Source organism: Podarcis raffonei, chromosome 12, assembly GCF_027172205.1.
Source record: "Podarcis raffonei isolate rPodRaf1 chromosome 12, rPodRaf1.pri, whole genome shotgun sequence".
NCBI lineage: Eukaryota > Metazoa > Chordata > Lepidosauria > Squamata > Lacertidae > Podarcis > Podarcis raffonei.
This window is the reverse complement of record NC_070613.1, coordinates 26640423-26657006: the sequence shown is the minus strand read 5'-3', so window position 1 is coordinate 26657006 and position 16584 is coordinate 26640423. Positions and strand designations below refer to the sequence as shown.

The window sequence follows — 16584 nt, the reverse complement described above, 5'->3', positions numbered from 1 at the left end:
AATCTCTGTAGTACAGGATTGGGAAACCTGTGGCCCCTACATTAAAGTTGAACATTATGCCCAAACCCGTGTTGGACTGCAACCCATACTGGCTGGGCCTAGTGGAAAGTGGGAGTCAAACAAAATCTGTCTAATGATGCTGAGTCTAGGAGAGACGAAGATCTCTTCAGCCATGTAAGTCACTGAGTGACCTTGGATCAGTCATTCAAAGTCACCAGGGCTGCTATGAGGATAAAACGCAGAGCAGAAGAACCGTGCATGCCATCTTTAGCTCTTTGGTGTACTAGGGGGATAAAAATGTACTAACAAATAAATGATGAGTAGGACACTAACAGTTAAAAAAAATATTAAGCAAATATGTATTTGTGCCTTGGGCATGCAAAACCAGTAGACATATTGTTTAATGTTTTATAACATAGGTAAAGGTAAAGGGACCCCTGACCATTAGGTCCAATCGTGACCGACTCGGGTTGCGGCGCTCATCTCGCTTTATTGGCCGAGGGAGCCGGCGTACAGCTTCCGGGTTATGTGGCCAGCATGACTAAGCCGCTTCTGGAGAACCAGAGCAGCGCACGGAAATGCCGTTTACCTTCCCACCGGAGCGGTTCCTATTTATCTATTTAAACTTGATGTGCTTTCGAACTGCTAGGTTGGCAGGAGCAGGGACCGAGCAACGGGAGCTCACCCCATCACGGGAATTCGAACTGCCGACCTTCTGATCAGCAAGTCCTAGGCTCTCTGGTTTAACCCACAGTGCCACCCGGATTATGTTTATAACATAGCTGGCCAGAAATAACCAAATGTGACCTTAAACACAGGAGTCCCAAGCCAGGTCTTTTCTGAGGCCTAGTGTCAAAACACAGTACTCTTGAGTGGCTGTTGGGGTCCCATTGCCCTGGTAGGGCGCACTAAACTTTACATCTGCCCTGGGTCTCTATGCCAAGAGCTGCTATTTAAATGTCTCAGAGTCTCTTTAAGCAACAATACATCAGGCACTCTGAGGCATTGTGGGAAATTTAACAAGATTGTTCATAATTTCCTGCTGCTGTTACTGCTGGTTAAGCTTTCAACTAGGGACCCACCAGAAACAGGAAGTGGCTCTCTTAAAATTCCTCACTCTGGAGAAGTCATGCTGAAGCCTAGCATAAGCTTTTAAAGCTGCAGCCTTAATTAAAAATGGTTGTTTTTATTAAAAACAAGGCAGAATAGATGATATCCTTCAACCTTCATTTGACTCAGGTAACAGAACAAAGGCCCAGGCCTTGCCAAATCAATAAGCCTTTCCTACATAAGTAGCATTTGTTTACCTCAGCACAGACAAAAATCATTTGCTTTGTGCTTCTCAAAGATGGGAAAGGGCAGCTGTAAATTTTAACCTCCAAAACTCTAGTCTTGTGTATCAGTTATCACAAAAGGTCAGAGCAAGAAAATATGAGTTTCCATGGAGTTCCTAATTCCTTTGTTCTTTAGATGCAAAATATTGGAAGTGAGTTTGATGGGAAAATGCCACATTTTCTCTGGGGCTTGCAAAGAGAACTGCAGTAGCTGGAGATAAAATATTAAGCAGCACACGTTTGCTAGGACATTAACAACGAATCCACAGGTAATGAATTTTGCTGTAGGCTGTTTTCCTACTGTTGTTTTCTTTTTCCATTCAGATCACGGTTCTCAGTAATTAAGTTTCCCTGTTTGGGATTACGGCACATATACAGTGGTCCAAAAGCTTTGGAGCATGCTTAACTGAGCCAGTAACACAGACCTTGAGGCAACAAACCCTCTGTTGCAAGCAGAGGGAAAAAAAACAACAAACACACAGCTGTCTAGACTCACTGACTGCTTCAGTGAGAAAATTTCATTCTGCAGTTTCCCTGCACAGATATAATCATTCGCCTCGCATTACTTATTAGCTCCAGACAAAGAAAATAAGGTATATATTTGGAAATTTGTAATATTTTGAAAATCAGTAACTTTTCGACACTACAAGGCTTGGCATTTGGTGGAGTGTTTTTAATATAGGGCGAACATTGAGCACTTGGTGGTTGCACACTAAATATAAAGTAAGTTTTTAGCTGGGCAGGGGGGAAATCGCATAAAGGCTTCAGCATATGGAACAGCTCAACTCTCATCTCGCCACACTAGTTTGGGTATGTGGAATGACCCATAGTAAATAATAGGTTTCTGAAGTTTTTTTTCTGCATCTGAGCCTACCAATATGTTTACTGTCTTCCTGTGCCACCGTTTGGACACTCCTCTGCTTTGCTTCTGCCTGCCCATAACCACTTCCTGCGCAAAGTCTGTCTGATTGTCTGTCTTTTTCAAGTTTGGCTTCTGTTTCCAGCAGTTTTATACAGTTCTTTTCAAGCACTGCGGATCTGTGCCAGCTACATGCATGGGTCTCCCTGCTTACTGTCAGGCAACTTTTTGTCAACACTTCTTTGTTTCAAAATGGCTGCAAGAAAGTAGACTTCTTGGAGTAAAAATAAAATTTAAAAATGTCAAATCGGTTTCCTGTCGTATCTCACAATTTGAAATGGGATTCTGAATTTGATTTTGAGACAAACTGTGGGTTAGCACAAACTATATTTTGCTCAATCTGCAAAAAACAAAGCAATAAGAAGTGACCGTCAGTAGCAACTTGGGATCTGTATGTAGCTGTTGAATGTGCTGAACTGAACTGCAGATGACAGTTTCTGAGTGAAGTAACCTCGAGCTGACTCTGTCCATTCAAGATGGCCGTTGGATTCTCCCTGGCAGGAATGAGTATAAGAGGGCTTTCCTTTCCTGTTGGGTCTTGCTTGCATAACATAGTCTTCCTGACTCCTGATGTGTTGTTGTACCCTTGGTTATGCTGGAAAGGTAATAGCCAAGATTATCCCATAATTTAAGGGTTAATTTTGTTAGTGTTAAGTCATCTAGCCAAGAGGGCAATGGGGTGAAGGTGTTATTTAGGAACCACGCAGAGTGGTGTGGTGTTTGCTGAGGCAGTTTGTGCCCTGATTGGCTGCGTAGTACTAAGGGAGTTTTCCTCTGTAGGTTTGGTGACAGTCTCCCTGCTAAGAAAGACAAAACCTCACTTTTCCTTTCTCCTCAAATTATACACTCTGTTCAGGTTCCTCAATAAAGTGCTATTAGGATTTCTTTTCTCTCTGAGCTATGTGTTACTTAAGTGAATTTGCTAACAGGCTATTCTTCAGGCTTGACTTCTGGCTTGTTCCTCAGTCTCACTTTCTGGTTTGTCCAGCCCGTGGCCAAATCCTGACAATGACAGAGGAAATTTAAGCACATGAGAGGAGGAGGAAGAGAAGGAAGGAATACATGAGCCTGAGAAATGGTGCCATTTATATAGTCCTCTTTATAATGTTTCCTTCTTTACATGCTTACTACTGCATGTTTCATTGGTCTAAATATGTTTCTTTTGAATATTCAGTTTTTTCTTTGATTGGTAAAGATTGATATCTAGAATTTCCTGATCTCAAAACTCTTCTTACAGTTTTACAATCTCTAGACCAGTGACAGCATCCATTTACCCAGACTTCTTTTTTTCCTTTTGAGGTTTTAGATAGGACTCTAGTTACAGATCACTAGAAAAGAAAGAAACCTTGGGTGAATGGATTATATGAAGATTAGAGACACTGGTGTAGTGGTAAATTTTGAAAACCAGGAACCTGCTGTTACGTAGCCGTCATAATATTGCTCCAAAGGAGAATTTTAAGAAATGCAAACCAAATGGATTCTCATACTTGCTTTGAAACTTATTATCACTTTATTCGCTTGCCAGAATAAGGAGGGACCATAAATTTCACAGGCACTCTAGTGAATTATGTCATCACTTCTGCTGTGAAAAATATCCCACTGCACGTTCCCCCAAATTCCCCTTCCACTACACCACTGATTGGAGGTGCTGTTGTATACTGCCTTGCAGTATGTACCACTGCACTGCTGTATGCTGTCCAGAACTCAAAACTACTAAAACGTATCTGGAGTTGTATGTTGCCCCTCTGTTTATATGCTGGAATTTATTTCTATTGATAACAGTTTATATACATGATTCTTGTACAGTTTGCTTCAGTAAAAATGTTTATAATTCTGCAAGTATACCGGTAGGTATGTTGCTGGCTATCGCTGGGAGTGCCTATTTCCTCTAATTTGATTGCTGTTGAAATGTATCAAGGGGCAGCACTTGCATCCCTGTGTGTTTGCAATCCCATTTCAAAACCTGGCTGGCTGCCGTGGCAAATCTCCACTCTCATATATGTGTCCAGCTTTGGTCTATGGCTATGGTCTACTGAAGGAGTGGCTGAAATGGCATGAATGAGAGAGTTTGCACAATATTGTGAGACAAAAAATTCAAAATTTTCAGCTTTTTTTTTTAAGACAGGATGTTTTGGCTATGAATATTTTGCTTTTCAGCTTCCTGTCTATTGTAGAACTAATTTAACCATTTGGACACCCTTTGTGAGCGAATCAGTTAAGGCCAGGGGTGTCTCTATACATAATACTTATACACTGTGAGCGTCTTTCAGACTTTGTTTAGTGTGCCATTTCTTTCTGTCTGAGGAGCTATCTAGTTGGTGCATGACAGCTGTCTAATCTGCTTATGTAGCGAGGCTCAACCAGGTGAGGTAGACATGACAGTTCCTGTTGGGTGGATTAGAATGTCTGACATCAGGTCACTCTCTAAATTGAAAGTCTCTGCTAATACAGACAAGTACAGGGCAACGGAAAGCCCAGTAATCCCATGCCCCAGGCTGATGAAGGCTGAGCTAGTACCTCAGCTGCTGGTTTAACTCCTTCAGGCTCTTTGAAACAATGATTTTTTTGCAGTTGGGGGAAGGAGGCGATTTGCTGCATTTGGTGTTGCAAACTGCACTCACTGAAGGGTGGCTGTTGTGTGGTTTGTCTGATTAAAGCTGGTTGTGCAAAACAGGATTTTCATCCCTTGGGAAATTTCAACATTTCCTTATAAGTATTCAGCACTGTTGAAATGAAAATGTTAACCCCTTACAAAAGAAGGAAAAATCTACTCTGGCTCAGTTTGGAAACGCTGAGTGGAGGTACAATTAAAAGACAAACAAAACACTTTGATCTCTGCCCCCGCCCCTGCCCCTCTATTTGTGATTTGTTGGCAAATTATATCCCTGATTGCAGCTGCCTCTAAGAACAAAATCCATAATGTAAATTCTAAGCGTCAGGTGCACCGCTAGGCATGTTTAATGGGCAGTTATATGGAATCAGTGACTTTAGCACAGTTGTGAAAATACCACAAGATTCTTCTGAGATTAACCTCAGTGAAATGTTGCTCACCCAGCGTTGCAACAATGGTGTTTAAGTGTGTGTGTATGTCTTTGGGCAAAGGATTCCTGGGGGTTGGACTGGATGACCCTCGCAGTCCCTTCCAACGCTACAATTCCGTGATTCTCTCACAGCATAAACTTCAGCTCTTTGATTTGCCAAAGTCCAGGAGTACATATGAAACTTCAAATAACAAAACGTAATGCTTTGCACAGTATTTCTCAAATGGAGCAGTTGTGATTCAGTTTAACCATCAAAAGTTACAATATGGACAACAGAGAATTGTGCACACAAAAATGCTATGGCACCTTGAAGAAATGAGTAATTAATATGATATTAGCTTTCATACTCTATTAAATGTTGTCTTGCCATCAAGGCCATGGCAATCTTTAAAATTAAAGGCATAGGGACAGGCTGTCTTGGATGAAACCAATTTTCTAGATCGGCTTAGGTACAATTTTGGTATGGAAACTGCCTTTGCTACCCTGTATGATGACCTTTGTCAGAAGAGACAGCTGGGCATTGTGTCCTTGTGTCACCCCCTTGATCTTTCAGTGGCTTTCAATACCATCAACAATGGTATTCTTCTGGAGCAGCTGTCTGAGTAGATGCCACTGCTTTGCGATAATTCCAGTTCTACATGACCATGTTCAGAAAGTTATGTTTGTGGAAACTTTGGTGTGGGGTGCCACAGGGTTCAATTTTATCTCCATGAGACCACTGAGTGAGGTCATTCAGTATTTTGAAGTGTGCTGTCAGCAATATACTGATGATACACAGCTCTGTTTTTCTTTCACATCTGCAGGTGTGGCAGTGGATGTACTAACTAGACCAGTGTTTCCCAAACTTAGATCTCCAGCTGTTGTTGGACTACAGATCCCATCATACCTAACTAGCAGGACCAGTGGTCAGGGATGATGGGAACTGTAGTCCAAAAACAGCTAGAGACCCAAGTTTGGGAAACCCTGAACTAGACCAATGTCTGGCCTCAATAATGGACTGGATAAGAACCGATAAACTGGGATGGGCTTGCGCTCCCCCTGAAGCAACAAGTGCATAGCTTTGGAGAGGGGTCCACTTACTTCTGGGTCCATTTACTTTCAATTGAGGATCTTGTTAATTCATTAGTGCAAAGTGCCTTCCATAAGCTTTGACTGGGGGCCGAGATAAGCTGCTGCCTGGACAGGAATAGCCTAATTTCTGTTGTCTATACTCTGGTTACCTCTAGGTTAGATTATGGCAGTGTGTTACACATGGGGCTGCCTTTGAAAACTGTTTGCTCACTAGGGCAAGATGGTCTTAGGCTAGACTTAGCCTAAGCACATAACACCAATTCTGGCACAACTGGCTTGGCTATCAGTTAGTTTCTGGATCCAATTCAAAGTGCTGCTTTCTGCCTATAAAGCCTCAGGCAGCTCAGAACAACAAGACCTCAAGGTCCTTCTCTCCCCACATGAACCCATTCAGACCCTGCGTTCTGCATCTGTGGTCCTTCTCTATATCCCCCATCTGAGGGAGTTGTGGGTAATAGAAGACATAAAATTGCTGCAGTATAATGTTAACAGTTCCTTTAAAATAGATCAAAAAGTGAGCATCAGTCTTACCAAAAGACCAGTTAACAATATTCAGCATCTTTACATATCATAGTAGCCCCAAAGCCTGTGGAACTAGTGCCTAGCAATCCCCTGCAGAAAACTTTTATATCTAGCTCCAATGGGCCATCCAACAAGGTCCCTTGGAGTTCCTAAGCCACAGAGTGGGGCAAGGCACTTTGAAACACAGAGAGTCTCTCTCCCCCCACTCCTTTTAGTTCTACAAAGAATCATCATGCTGGAACCATCTGCAGTGCTTCTTTAGTACAGATTTTATGGAAAGCATTAAGACATTTTTGCAGAGTAATTCAGAATACAGCAGCTCCTTCCTGTATATTGGGAGCTCTCTAGCCAATATCATGAGTGTTTTTTCTATGACAAAGAAAAACGTTACATACTACATCTAAATGTTTACATCTGTATCTAAGTCTCACAAGCTGCATAAAAATATCTGTCTGAGAATGCAAGTGCCGATGAAGATTGAATGTGAAGACTAGTTAATTCTTGCCACTTTTATCTTATAACCTTCTGTATGCACAGTGGGACATCCCAATTGTTTCCATATTATTGCATACTCTATCCCGGTGCATAGTGAGTGAGGAAGTAGGTTATTTCAGCAACAGTTTCAACAGAACCAGTTTAAACTAAATCTAATTTATCTACCCATCCATTGAAATAGAAATTTCAACACAGTCTTCTCCACTAACTTAAAATTTCACACCTTGAATTTGACTCTCCTTGGACTCAGAATGTCACATTAGCGACAGATGGCACTATCCGTCCCCCCCAGCTACAAACACATATAAATAGTTTGAATCTTGAGGCTCAGCACTGTACATGGGGTGCTGTACAGCTGTGAAAATCCTGGAGGAGAACTAAGTGGATAGTAACTGTGACTCATTCAGGGTTCCAAACATCATACTTGATTCTCAAGGAGAAATAAATTACTGCACATTGATGCTTGTGTCCTTTTATTGGCACATTTTATTGAAGCATGGCATAGCCCAGACTCTGTACTGAGTCAAACGCTTCCCTATTTCAGTTCCAAATTAGCTCATGCATTTGATTTGCATCTCTGAATTTAGAGCTGATTCACAGGTTATAGTCACCGTGCATATATCTTAAGTCCCCCTCCAGTTCAGTAGCCAGTTCACCTAGCTTTACAGTAAGCAGCAGAGAGGCTTTGCTTTCTCCAATAAAAGACTGCTCTTCCCTAGGAGGCAAATCATCTCTTCCCAGAGAAAGCAACCTGTCTGTTCACTTGTAGGACTAGCCCTGGTGATTATCTAACTCTTATTAGATGGATTTTCCCCAAATTGATTTCTGAACTTTGAATTTTATTGTTATTCATGTTTTTATACTGTATTTTATGCTGCTTCTACAATTAAGTGTTTTAAATTTGTTGTTAGCTGCCCTGAGCTCGGTTTTCTGAACCAGGAAGGGCGGGGTATAAATAAAAAAAATTATTATTATTTATTATAGTTTATTATATACAAACGAGGCCAATATATCTATTTTCCAGGACTGTCTAGCCCTACCATCAGATAGAGTTGAGGCAGTAGATGGTAGGTACTGGGAGTGAGGCAGACAGAGGTATGTTGTAGAACAGAGTTCTGCATGCCACACAGCCTGACCTGTGCCCTCTAAGCCAGGCATGGCCAAGCTTGGCCCTCCAGATGTTTTGGGACTACAATTCCTATCACCCCTGACCACTGGTCCTATTAACTAGGGGTGATGGGAGTTGTAGTCCCAAAACATCTGGAGGGCCAAGTTTGGCCATGCCTGTTCTAAGCTATCCTGCTGCTCTGTGGTTCTGTGGCCTGTGTTGAAGTTAGGGATGGGTGATTCCGTCAGTTTATCACATTTTCCCTCTCTTAAGTTATCCACGTTTCCTTATTAGTTTATATTTTTTTTTTAAAGTATTGGTGAAATTTAATCAGCATTTTGGTGTGAATTTTTGCAGGACCAGGTGCAGTGAGCCCAGGCCATTGGGAGATGGGGTGTGTCAATGAGAAATAATAACAAAACAAATAGCATGGGATCTAACGGCCACAACTTTGTTGATTACAGATATCAGTAGGTTTTGGCATAGGCATTGGGTGCATGTCCTGAATCATCCAGCCTGTCTGCTGGGTTGATTCCTTCAGGGTTGATAACTGGGTTTTAGGATTGCCCTATGATGCAAATCAATTCCGTGGCAGGGGCAGAGGCTGGGCACCCACAGCAAAATAATTGTGGATGCCTGGGTCTCCTGGAGATAGAGCCAGTGATCCCAGGTTCAATCACACTGACATCTTCAGTTAAAAAGACCAGGTATCAGGAGCACCAGAAGCTGCCTGATAATAGACTATCAGTCCATCTAGCTCAATATTGTCTGCATTGACATGATTAACTTCTCTACCAAATCTCTGTCTATATCTAAGAGTGAGCACAAGTTCTGAAGCATTATTGCTCATGGATGTAGAAGGGTGAAACATCATTCAGAGCCCAAGGGCAAACTGTTCCAGGTTCTCTTTGCTAGGGCAGAACAGTCTTCACCAACTGGGAGTACAAATGTTTTGGACTACAGTTCCTATCATCCATACCCGCCATGGTTAATTATCAGGGATAACGGGAGTTGTAGTCCAAAACATCTGGAGGGCGCCAGGTTGGTGAAGGCTGCCATAGAATATTTCCAGACATAGCAATCAAGTAGTTGATAGCAGATGTGATTTGCTTTGGCACCTTGTCAAGAATATTTCCTCTTGTTTCTCCTATTTATTCAAAACGGACAATAACTAAAGCTTAGTAAACAGAGAGAATCTAATTAAAACCTGATATATTCTTAATTGATGGCAGCAAATGCAACCTCATAAGCACTCCTCCCTCTTTTTTTGTAGGCATAGGCAGTTTCCTTCTCCGAAACCTGTACCCTGTAGTGAGAAGTATTGCTTGTTCACTCACAATTGGCTTCAGATAATAGTGTACTTCAAAGTGAATTCTTTATTCACCTGCGTATTTAATGATGTCAATGAGCTCTCATTATCACATTTAATTGAATAATTCAACAAGGTAATGTGCCAGCCACAGACACTGTAGGGCTGAATTTGTCAATGCATCTTTCTATGGTAGTAGTTATGGCAACCATCTCTAGCGCACAAAGCTCTTGCAGGATAGATATTCTCTATGCATGCAACAGAGCATACAAAATTCCTTCAGCAGCACACAAAAACAATGTATGCAACAGCATAGTTCATTGGATTGTGATAGGTTTTTTTATTTAGAAAAAACCACAGCCCTGGCTTCTTGGTGATAATAGATCTAGAGTGCATGCCCTACTCTTTTGTAGACACAAGGGGAACATATTTTTTTTTTGAAGTGTTTGACCTTCAAGGCACTCTAATTGAGGAGCACCACTCACAGCTTGTTCCATACCCTTTTCATACCATCTCCAACTGTGATCATATGTACTGTCGTTGGCTAAACCGGGTCAGGTGAACTCTTGTAGTGCAGACCACCAGGGATCACAAAGATGTACTGGCAGGGGTGCGGAGAGCACTTTTTACTACTGAATATGCTGTTGAACTCACACAAGGAATTTCTGAAATGGCTGAGCTGCCTTAGCATGTGATTTATGCTTATGATCATAACCTTATTCAATTAAACACAAAGTAAATGCATTGAGATGACTCTTAGGTTGCAATTGGATACCCGTTTTCCCGGAATAAGCCTCATTTAAGTCAATGGGACTTTCTTATGAGTAGACATGTATAAGATTGCACAGTCTACAATCCAATGCAAACCTACAGGAGAGTAAATTGTTTTTCATTTAGTGGGATTTGCTTCTGTGTAAACTTGCTTAAGATAGTGCTCCTATTCATTTAATTGAAGGGTTGGAAGATGAGAGTTGTCAGGGCAAATGATTATTCACCCATCTTTTTTGCCTCTTAATGCCATGTCAGTTCTAATCTGACCTTCAGTATAAAAAAATAACATTTCAAAATCCTAATTTGCTCTGCCCCTAATGTATTAAGTATACATTAATAGCATTGCCATGTATATGCAATGGTTTGGATAGTTTTAGACTGCTATCCTGTATCCTGGAGTTAAGTCCCATTGGGAGGGCATTTGTAATTATTATTTTTATTATTATTATTTGGGTAAGGGGGCGTTATGTGTAGTGTTTCTATGTTATTAGTTATGAAAGATCAGTAAAACATTGCACATGGGTTTTTGGAGAAGGGAAGTAAAAGAAAGGAAGGAAGAAGATTCTGAAGTCATGGAGATATTAGTCCATCTCTGCTAGCAAATGGTTTAATGAAATCACATTCCATAAGATGAGCTCAAATTGCTAAGAATGGAATGTAATATCCACTGTGAAGAATAGATTGAACAGGGCAGGCACCTGAAAAAATGAAATATTTTCTACATTTCCTATATGGCACAATGGTGAATTATTGAACACAAAAGCTCTTTCTCCCTAAGGTAATTTGTCACCTGGTACAGATCTTTAACAGTTGGGTTTACTTTCCATTTGGTAGAGCCCACTAGTCCACGGTCACATCAGGCTGAAACATAAACAGTAGCTGTAATCATCAATTAAAAGGTTCACAGAGAGTCTTGAGGTTTTTTTGTAGAATTCTTTCTATGGTACCTTTTTTTTAAAAGGGGGAAGGGGCAGTTATAGTCAAAGTGGTTGGGTGTTATCTTTAGTTGATGCAGTTTAGTTATCTTCATAAATTCATTGAAACTATTCTAATTTGCACAAAGTAGAGGGTTGAATACTTTGCCCTTCCTACTTTGAGGTTGGGGAGAGGAGCTATTATCTGTCAGAAGCTAGATCTGAACAACAGAACTGTATTTATTTGAAATTGGTGTTGGATTCTTCCAACTTCTTTGGCAAATCATAAGTATGATTTTTTATTATAATTATAAAGGGTTACATTGATTGGAGTTGTTTTGGGGAAAATGTAGCCAACAGGGCACCCTCCAGATGTTGCTGGAATCCAGCTTCCATCAGCCCCAGCAAGCATGACTGATGGCCAGGGATGATGGGAGTTGTAGTCAAAAAAACACCTGGAGGGCAACACATTGTGTATCCCTTCTTTCTGCTATAGCTGTAGGGATTGAATTTACTTATGACAGAATTCTCCCTTCTGCAATATTCTGTACTGGGCAGGATTCCGTCCCCCACTTTCACCTACATTATTCTAGGTCAATTCTAGCAAAATAAATATCTTTTTTTCTTTTCAGGGGGAACACAAAGGAAAACTAGCCCCTAGTTATGGAAGATAAAAGACAACAGCATAGCTCTCACAAACTATAAAAGAAATGGCAGACCTGTTTCTAGACTGTATAGCTTCAGATGGTAAGTTTTGGTTAGTGTGATCAAATGTTTACTCCATCCATTTTTTTATGTTAATTTTCGAAAAGAAAATCTGACTTGAGTATTCATTTTTACTAACATAATGCAGGAAGGAATAAGCCCTACACACTATCCAGAATCTTTTTTTTTACATAAGTGACACCTTCTTTTAGATGGATAAGAAATGCGAGTGATCTCCCTTGAACATATTTCATTGGTCTGCTAATATGTAATGAAAAATAGCTTAGCTGGAGACTCGCTCGACATGTCTGAGACTGTAAGGTGTGCTGCTTCTTCTTTTTAAAATATAGCTTCCCAAGATAATCCCAGAAAAATCTTTTCTTTTCAAGAGTCTTCCTTGACTTAAAGACAATAAAGGATATAGTTTCAAGAAGCTGTTCCCTATCTGTCTCTTTATAGCATTCAGTGGTATCTTATAGGGTGAAGGTGAACCAGTAAGTGTTCAGCTAATGATCCTTCCGGGTTTGAATGATAATGAAAGGAACTGACTGGCGAGTTGATGCAAAAGACGGGCTCATCTTGAAAGGCTTCATAAGCTTCCTCCAACGTAGCAACTTGAATTTATTCTATAGAACTGTTAACAGCACTGGGGAGTTTCCTCTGGCATGTCTGAACAGTTCTTTTTTCACAGCTTGTGTGAATACATTTTCGAACAGCGAGGCCCAACTGGGTATATTTAGACAGGTCTCACACCCGCACCATATTTCAAATATGACTCTAAATGTCAGGGAAAGTATCCCCTAAAGCAGATGCTGTTGGACTCCAGTTCACATCAAGTACCATTCAGCTGGTAGTCAGGTCATGCTTAGAGTTGGAGTACAGCAACATCTGGAGAGCAATAGGTTCCCCCACCTCTGCTCTAGTGCAGGCATAGGCAAACTCGGCCCCCACTTGTTTTGAGACTGCAGTTCCAATCATCCCTGATTACTGGTCCTGTTAGCTAGGGATGATGGGAGTTGTAGTCCAAAAACAGCTGGAGGGCCGAGTTTGCCTATGCCTGCTCTAGTGCATGACTCTATCCACTTCCATGCACTTACTTAGGCCCCATCTGCACTATACATTTAAATCAGTATCGTACCACTTTAAGCAGTCTTGGCTTCTCCAAAAGAATCCTGGCAAATTTAGCTTGTTAAGGATGCTGATAACACCCTTTAGGTGTCTGAAGACTCCATTCTCTTCACAGAGTTACAATTCCCAGAGTTCCTCAGAAAGAGGGAATGACTCCACATTTTTTGGTGTCATCTGCCATTCTCTCTACCTTGCCTCTCAAGTGCCCTGGAATGATGTTGGGTCTGGGGCATTCAAAATGGTGGGCTAGACTGCCAACACAGTTACTGTTGCTGCTGAAACATGGGGGGCGGGGGCAGGAGAGAAAATGAGTTCAGCTGCTAATGGTGAGTCCATCCTCTCCAAACTTGGAGAATTTCTCTGCCCCTCACTCTTGAAGAAATTCAGTGAAATTGTTCCTTCAGTTACTCTGCCCAGAAATTGAGTGGAAAATTTCTAGAGCCCATTTGTATAAAACACTACTCTGAATATTGTTGAAGGCTTCTCAGTTCTGCATTTCTGGTCAACAAAAGGCCCTGCAAGAGTGTGCACAGAGCAAGCAAGTACGTGCAGGTAACAATAAAGGTAGTATTTTGCCCAAAGATCACAGTCATCATAATTATAGTCGTACAAATCACCATGTTGAAAGAAAAATCACACATTTTTCAGATGCCACTGGTAAACTTTCCCGCTGTGAATTAGACTCAATCTTAAGTATGTGGAAAACTTCTGTAATTTGGACCACAGCTGCAAAGGAAAGATTGGAATTAGTGCAACTTTGTTTTCATCACAGAATTTTCTTAAATCTTCGTTGCTTTATCAAAAGAATGTTGGGCAGTGGCAATGTTCTGCCTTACAACAGTCCTATTATTCACTTGTGGGGAATAAAGAGGAGGGGGAACCCTAAATGAATAGAATGATTACCTTTAATTACCACTTGCTAACTCAGCTATGTAAAATAAATATTCCTTTATTAAAACGAATGCTTTTGAAAAGCACATCAAGTGCATCAATGTGAATTGTCCTGCCAATGGACTCCAATATTAATCTTAGCACAGCAGCACTGCTGAGAACAGAGGTCTCTCCAGAATTTCAATAGAAGTCCCTTGCCGGATCTAAATTGTGAGTCTGGCAGGAAAAAAGATAGTTGCAGCATCTGTTGTCTTTTGCTGAACAATAGTAATAAAAGCTCATTCAGCTTTTGAGACTGGCTCCTTTCCATTAAAGGAATGAATAGCCCCCCCCCCTTCTTTCCCCTTATAATTATATAAGAAAGGCATGAAAATGATTTACGGAAATATTAACAGATTATTTTCCCCCACGAGTTTTGCACTTCTAAAGCCAATCCTATATTTTGCTAGCAAATTCAAATAAGGGAACTGTATCCTTTTGTACTGACAGTATGCAAATGTTGCAAATTAATTACATGCTGCCCATATCCAATTATACAAACTGACTGAAAGACAGAGAAAAATATTCTCCATTCATTTTTGTGTGTGAGCACGTGTGTACACACACACTTATTTTTATTTTATTGATTTATTAAATTTGTATTCTGCCCTACATCCGTAGATCTCAAGGTAGTTCGCAACATAAAATTACAATATAAAAACACAAAATACCTAATAAAAATAAGAACAAACCAAACCAAAAATCCTCCCTCACACAACACATTTAAAAGGGCATCGGATGTTAATCAGCCAAAGGCTTAGTTGAAGACAAACATTTTCGCCAGGTGCCTAAAGGGGTATAGTGAAGGGACCAGCCAAACCTTCCTGGGGAGAGCATTCCACAAACAGGGAGCCATTGCAGAAAAAGCTTGTTCTAATGTTGCTAGCCTCTGGATGAAGCCCACAAAGAAGGACCTCAGAGGATGATCTCAGGGTCCAGGTATGTTCATATGGAAAGCAGCCATTTTTCGTGCAAGGCATTCTGCTAGCACATCTGTTGTTGTTTAGTCGTTTAGTCGTGTCCGACTCTTCGTGACCCCATGGACCAGAGCACGCCAGGCACTCCTGTCTTCCACTGCCTCCTGCAGTTTGGTCAAACTCATGCTGGTAGCTTTGAGAACACTGTCCAACCATCTCGTCCTCTGTTGTCCCCTTCTCCTTGTGCCCTCCATCTTTCCCAACATCAGGGTCTTTTCCAGGGAGTCTTTTCTTCTCATGAGGTGGCCAAAGTATTGGAGCCTCAGCTTCAGGATCTGTCCTTCCAGTGAGCACTCAGGGCTGATTTCCTTCACATCTAGTACACTACTAAGGGACTTTAGTGCTATATCAAATTCTTCCCTAGAGGTTTTTAGCAGTGACTGGGTGGCTTTGTTGGTGGGTTTCAAGCATCAGCAGTGGTTTGGACTAGTTGACCTTGGAGACACCTTCCAGCTCTGATTCTATAAATAAAATTCCTGGCCTCTTCCATGCACAGATTAATGCAAAAGCTTGCCAGTTCCAGGGTGCCATATTGCAGCTGCACCAGTTTCCTTTAATTCTGAATGGTTGTAAAACATGTGGTGCCTTCAACTTTGCCCATTTCCCCCCCCCCTTTGTTTGTTTGTTGCGGGTAGCCTGGTATCTCCGAGGGCATGTGTGACACACTGCATAGCTTGAGGGAAGTTTAGACACACGTCCTCTGAAGTCAGTTCCCAGCTTTCCCTGTTCACCCATGAAATTTTCATGAGTCCCAGCTTGTAGTTAATAATACAGAACCTTCTCACATGGTGATGAATTAGATAAAGATCAAAATGCACTTTCCAAATTTAAACTGCTATATAAAAACAACAGCACTAATAATAATAATAGTAGTAGTAGTGAGTTAATATCAAGAAAATAGTTGCAGGTAATGCAGTAAATGTCTAGGTTTGCTTTCCAGGACAATGATATACTGGATAAGCATTATAGCTCAGTGGCAGAGCTCATGCTTCACATGCAGAAAGTCCCACTTTCAATACCTGGTACCTGCAGTTAAAAGCATCGGGGAGCAGGTGATGGGAAAGACCACTGCATGAGACCCCCATAAAGCAGATATGGGAACCTTTGGCCCTCCAGATGTTTCTGAACTACAACTCCCCTCTTCCCAGGCTGTTGGCCATGCTTGCTGGAGCTGAAGGGAGTGGTAGTTCAACATCTGGAGGACCAAAAGTTCCCAACTCCTACTGCAAAGCCCTAGACAGTAAGAGTGAAATTATAACGAAATTTACATACCGCTTGATTGTAAGGAAACCTATAAGCGGTTTACAAAAAACCGAAATGATCAATTAAAAAAAAGTTTAAAATAGGTACTTTAAAATAT

General features: G+C 41.2%; 1 long non-coding RNA gene across 1 annotated transcript in view; it reads left to right on the top strand.

Moving 5' to 3' along the window:
• The first annotated feature begins 1053 nt into the window (after nt 1-1053).
• LOC128424269 (uncharacterized) overlaps nt 1054-16584 on the top strand; it is a 127964-nt gene continuing 112433 nt past the window's right edge. The window contains exons 1-2 of the long non-coding RNA XR_008332972.1: nt 1054-1239; nt 12117-12231. This is a non-coding gene — a long non-coding RNA (uncharacterized LOC128424269). The remainder of the gene's footprint in view (nt 1240-12116; nt 12232-16584) is intronic.